Here is a 6,107-nt window from a genome sequence, read left to right as displayed (position 1 = left end):
AGGTGCTCAGGATACATTTATTGAGAGAATGCACATGTGGAGAAGTGAGTATGTGAATGGGTGGGTGGATGGGTGGATGGGTGGATGGATTGGTGGATGGATAGATGGATGAATGGGTGAACGAATGACTCAATCCAGGGGAAATTTCTTACTGACGTCTTTGGAGCCTTCACTCCACCCTATCCCTGTCTGACACATGCTCCAGGAGAAGGGTTCACCCTCTTGAGCCTTCCCCAGCCTCCGTAGATGTGCAGAACTCTGGGCAGGCGCAAGCATCCAGGGCTCGTGCGTCTGTCTGCTCCTGAGGGTCTCATTCATCTCCCACCTCCTGCCAGCCCACGGCCACACGAAGTCTTGTTAAATAAACATGTGCATTAGTTGAAAGGCCACCTAGATTAACTCATTCAGGCCCAAAATGTGGAGTGAACAGTGAATGATGGCCATTCTCATCTGGTCCATGGAGGCTGGGGTCTGTGCGCAGGCTCTTTGGGGGGAATCCTGAAGGTGCGCATTTCAGACTGAGGGTGCTCTGAACATTTGACATTTCCCTTTCCCTCCAGAGACCCGTCCGCGGGGCCTTGGTGTGGGATTAAAGTGGGCTTCCCACTGCAGGGACCTGTAGCCACTCCCACGAAGCCTGGGCTGATGGTCAAGGGGCAGTGACAGGAAGCCAAGCATCTGGGGTAGTGCTCTGGTGTGGGCACAGTGACAGAGGGCATAGTGGCCCCCAAGGGTGACTCATTATGTGCTCAGAGTGGAATTTGCCCAGGGAAGGCCATCTTCACAGTGCCGACAGGCTGGCTGCTGAGGGGCCACACATCCCCCTGCCCCTCACTTCACTCTGAGAAGTGACTGGTCCCACTGCAGATCTTCTGTCCCCACACTCCTTCCCGAACTCCTAGATGGTGCAAAGCCCTCCCACCTTTGCAGTAGAAACACCCACAAGTCCATTCAGCCTAATCCCTTCTCCAAACAAAGAAAAAGGCCCTGCCTGGCCCACCGTGGTCTCGTGGTCTCTTCCTGTTTGCTTTGGACACAGACCACGGGCCCAGCTGGCTGCAATCTTCTCTCTTGGAAAGGGGCCTCTGGTCTTCCAATCTGGCACAGCAGGAAGCCCTGAGCTGGCCCCCTCTTGAGAGGTCCCTGCTCTGGGCACCATGCCAGTCCAGGCTAGGGGCGCAGTGAAGGAGGGCAGGCTTTGCAGCCCTTCCTCCAGCCCCCCGCCTGGGCCCAGGCCTGGCCACCTTCACACCCCCATCAGGCAGAGGTGGCCCTGCTGCCTCTCACTGTCACCTCAACCCTGCCACCACATTTAGTAGAGGAATCTGCCTGAGATTCTGGGTGTGACTCTCCCACACAAACTATGTCCCAAGGACCTCAATGCCTTTGGAATGAAACCTCACTCTGGCTTGGGCCTCATGATCTTCTGTGAGCTTGACCCTCCTGCCTGTCTGTCTTTCCATTTCCCACTGTGGCTCCAGCTGCCAGCATTTCCCCAAATCCTCTGGGCATTTTTTTTTTTTTTAAACCTCTGTACCTTTGCCAAGAATGTCTTGCCCTTTCTTCCTGTCAAACTCCTATTCATCCTTCAAAACCCAGTTCAAATGTCCCTGTCTTGTCGTGTATGGCAGCCCCTCTCCCATCTGTATTCCCTGGCCTCCAGTTCACATCTCTATCACAATACTTACAAAAAAGGCCATCATTGTGTTCAGAAGCCTGCCACGAGACCTAAGCATCCGTCAATGCTGGCTAAATGAACAACAATACCCATAATCCTTGCCATGGCCTATGGGTCCAGTGATCCATCCCAGATGATTCTTTCGACTCATCTTGAGCCCTCACCCCCATCTCCACCCCACTGGCCTCTTTGGGTTCCTCAAGCCTACTAAGTTCTTTCCTCCTTGAACCAATGTGCACACAAGCTGGGCCCTCAGGGCCTGAAAGCTGCCAGCCCTTCCCACATCACCTGCCTACGGGTCCTGGAGTCTCCCTTCAGTGGTGCTGCCCAACACAGCCCTCCCCATGCCCCCATAGGGGTAGCAGGGTGTGCATCCAAGCCCCACCCAGGCAAAGCACCTAGCAACAGCAGACAGGCTCATAAAATGGAGGCACCGATAGGAAAATAAGAGACAGCAGTTAAAGGTGGAGCTCCAGCCTAGGGCAGGTCCTGTCACCACACTCCTTCCCGAACTCCCAGATGGTGCATGTGAACCACTTTTTGTGATCTGTCTGCACATTGTTTACTTAATATTTTCTTTAAATCAATTCATTTTTTTCTTTCTTAGCTTCCTTTTGAGTAACAATTACAATGAAACCATGGTTGGATGTGTTAAATTATATTTCTTTTCTGATAAACATCAACTCATGACTATTAACTTAAAAAATGTTCATCTTAGTGAGGCATGGTGGCGTGTGCCTGTCATCCCAGTGACTTGGGAGGCAGAGGATCGCAAGTTCCAGGGCAGCCTGGGAAACTTAGAGAGACCCTGTCTCAAAGCAAAAATTTTTAAAAAGAGCTGGGAGTGTAGCTCAGTGGAAGAACACCCCTGGGTTCAATCCCTAGTATCACAAAACAACCACCACAACAAACCTATTCACTTAAAGTAATCTTCTACAGCTACACCCACTTGGCAACCACTGCTGTGCCCTTTATGATTTGGGGGTGCTGTCACCTGAGGGCTGTCTTTGGCATGAGATCTTTCTGCAGGTGAGTAAAATGCATGCCTTTTTTTCCAAACTGTTCATTTCTTGCTGGAGTTGAAGCCAAGACCCCCAGCCCATCTCAACTAAGACCCCTTCTCTATAGGCTTACATTTCCAGCTTGCTGATATTTGAGATCAGAAGACAAAAAACTAACAAAACAAAACAAACTAAAACACTCATACTGCCAACAGATGTGCTACAGAAGATGTAGGCATGGTCACATGTGCAGAAGATGTCATCTGAAAGGAAGAAGCTGCCTTGTCTCAGATGAGAGGGTAAAGTTGCACAAAGACCCAGGAGCTGGGAAGGGCTGTGGCCTGAAAGCGGATGGGTAGTCAAGGAAACTGCTGGGTGACCCAGGCTGCATCCTAGACCACTGTTTCCTTGGATAGGCCCCCGGCCACTCTCCCTCAGTGCCTCCATTTGTGGAATATGGGGCTGGGCAGGCTGGGAGTGAGGGGACAACCTGAAGTCCTAAAGGAGCAGTCAGGGGGGGGGGGGGACAAGCACAAGGCTGGGCCCCATCAAGGTATACTCTGACTGTGGCCTTCTCCTGCCCTGCTCCAGCCTCTACCACAGCTGCTTTGGCTGGGCCTGGGCCAGACCCCAGGGTGCTTCCTCTGGGAGCTTTCGACATTGTCCATCCTGTGAGAACCCCATCAGACTCCATGGAGCCCCAGCAGCCCAATGCAAGGCACTTGGGAGGGAGGGAACAGAGGGGTCCTTGTGGGCTGGGGGGAGTACAGAAGTCATGGAGAGGCCATGCTGGGCTGAAGATCCTTCCTGGCAGTTCTCATCAGTATGAAAGCATCTACTAGGTACCACGCTGGGATAATTATCCTTTTTTACAGATAAGGAAATGGAGGTCAGAGAGGTTAAGTGACTTGTCCAAGGCCACACATGTAGTTAGCATCAGATTCTATAAACTTATATATGCCTACCAAAAGCATCCTCCCATACAGCCCATTTCTAGTGGCAGAGCCCAGAAGAGTTAAAGACCTAAATAGAAGACACATTCTTTTAGTCAGGCCAGGACCATGAGCAGGGCACAGTTCTGAGAAGTGAAACTTCCTGTAAGCAGGGGCTCACACAGGTTTGTGGAGGACCCTGGCCCTGCCTCTAGAGCTATGGCTGGGGGCACTGTAGGGCCTCTGGTGACAGGAACCCAGGATTGGGCTCAGGCTGGGGATAGATGGCTGCTGGCCAGTGTGGATAAGGGCACTAGGGCCTCAGTGTGAATAGCTGGCCTGCCATACATGCTGGAGGACTTGCTTTAAATGTTTGTAGGCCCCAAGGCCTAGAAGGCTCTAGGGGAGTATGAGGGCAGGGGACTGGGCTGCCTCAAAGAGTGTAGCCGGTCTTTTTCCATCTCTGAGTAGCTTTGTTGTACTCAAAACAAGTCCAGGTCTAGTCTCAGACTCCCAGGCTCTATAGGGAGGCCCGCTAGAGAGGATGAGAGCTGGGCCTGGGCCCAGGCAACTGGGAGAGAAAGAGCATCCTCTCTCCTCTGCCCCCCAGGTCCTCTCACACTGGGTAACGGGGCAGGGCCAGTCCTCTTGTAGAATGCGAGCCGATCCCCACTTCTTCCTGGACACCCCCACCCTGCATGTCTACCTCCTCTCTTCAAAACATGACCTGAGGGACCACCCGTCCAACTTTCCCCTTGCATAGGAGAATCAATGAGGCCCAGGGAAGCCTGGGGACACTTTGTGACTCTGGGATATGACACCATGAGACCCCGGGTCCTAGTGTCAGTCCCAGAAGGTACCCAACCTCATGACTCCCGTTTGGATCCTAAGGAGCTCGGGCAGAAGGAGGGATTTAAGCACCCTGGGGACTTTGGAGGTGACCGGGTTAGGACCCCATGAGTCCTATTTGGGGGACACCTCCCTAGAACAAGCACCGTTTGCAATGCAAGCCTTCACCTGTCTCGGCTGCTCCCCAGGGAGGGCGCTAATACTCAGGGAGGGCGCTAATACTCAGTTCCGCGTCCACCTGCTTGGGGTTGTGATTCGAGCAGGGGACACCAGGGTTATAAAATGGGCATTTAAAACTGAGTGCCCTTCCTATTGGTCGAGGGCTGGGGCGGAGGGCTTCCGAAGGAGGCAGGAAGTCAAAGTTGGCCCAGGGGCCTCCCCTAGCCCCGCCCCGGAGCCACCGCTAGGAGACCCCGAGCGCCAGCTGAGGGTTCCCCACGCCTTTGGCTCCGCCCACCTACCGCTGCCAGCCCTCCCAGCGGCGCCCCGCCGGCCGCTCGGCGCTCACCTTGCGTCCCCACCCTGCACTGCCCTGCCCTGCCCGTTCTCCCTCGGCTCCTACCGAGACTCCGGATGTCCCCACACCCTGGAGACCCTCCAGGGGGAGGGCCTCTGAGCCTCTGAGAGCCCGCTGGGGAACCCACTTGGCCATGAGATCTTGGAGGGAACTTGGCCAAGAGAATCCTTGGCGCTCCCTGGCCCTCAGTTTACCCATCTGAGAAGGGGGTCGTCCGCAGCAGCTGTCCGGCTCTGCGCACGCGGCGTCTCAAGCTCGCTCGCTCGCTCGCCCCCTCGGGCTCCCGCCCACCAACGGCCCGCAGCTCCCCCGCCCCGCGCCCCTCTCCCACCGCCCCCCACTTGCCTGGGGCCGCCACGCGCGGGACTCGCGGCTCCGAGCCTCCTCCCCAGGCACCGAGCGCGGCCCAACGCCGTGCTGCACGGTCACTGCCTCGCCAGGACGGGACTCCTCCTTTTCAGCCCTTTTAAAGGGAAGTAATCTGACCCGACCACTACTCCGCCCGCGCTAACCCCTAGCAGGCGGTCCCCGAACCGCGGCTCCGCCCGGACTCCTCCCGGGCCTCGGGGCTGAAGGCAGGGAGGCCACTGCTCCGACGGCTGTCGAGCGGGGCCTGAGATTGCTATAAGGCTGCTGACCGCCTCCTTTCCTCCGACCAGGACCCCTGTCACCACAGTCCCAGGTCCCCCGGCCCTCCACATCTGGACTGCATCTGCCACTAGGGAGGGGCAAAGTCTCCGCTCTTCCAGGAAAAAAAAAAGCTAGCTCATCTTTTGGAGATAACTTTTGGAGATAATTGAAGCTCACCAGGACATCCTTTAACTGACGTGTTACCTCGGGCCGGTCCCTAAGAAGTCACGGTTGCGCGGGGGAGCGGTTGCGGGGGCGGGGAGTGACCGCAGTCTGGAGTATAGGCTTCTTACCCTGATTCTACTTCCAAGCACTGTGCGGTCTCTGACAGGGAATTGCCCGTCTCTGGGTATCTTTTAATTAAGCAGTACCAAATGACATTTGTGTTCATTTTCCATGACTGCTGTAATTGATTAGCACAAACTTTAAGCGACACAGATTTATTACTAACAGTTCTGTAAACCAAAAGTCCAAAATGAGTCTCATTGGACTAAAATCTT

This window comes from Ictidomys tridecemlineatus, chromosome 5 (assembly GCF_052094955.1).
Source record: "Ictidomys tridecemlineatus isolate mIctTri1 chromosome 5, mIctTri1.hap1, whole genome shotgun sequence".
Taxonomy (NCBI): Eukaryota; Metazoa; Chordata; class Mammalia; order Rodentia; family Sciuridae; genus Ictidomys; species Ictidomys tridecemlineatus.
This window is presented reverse-complemented; position numbering follows the sequence as displayed.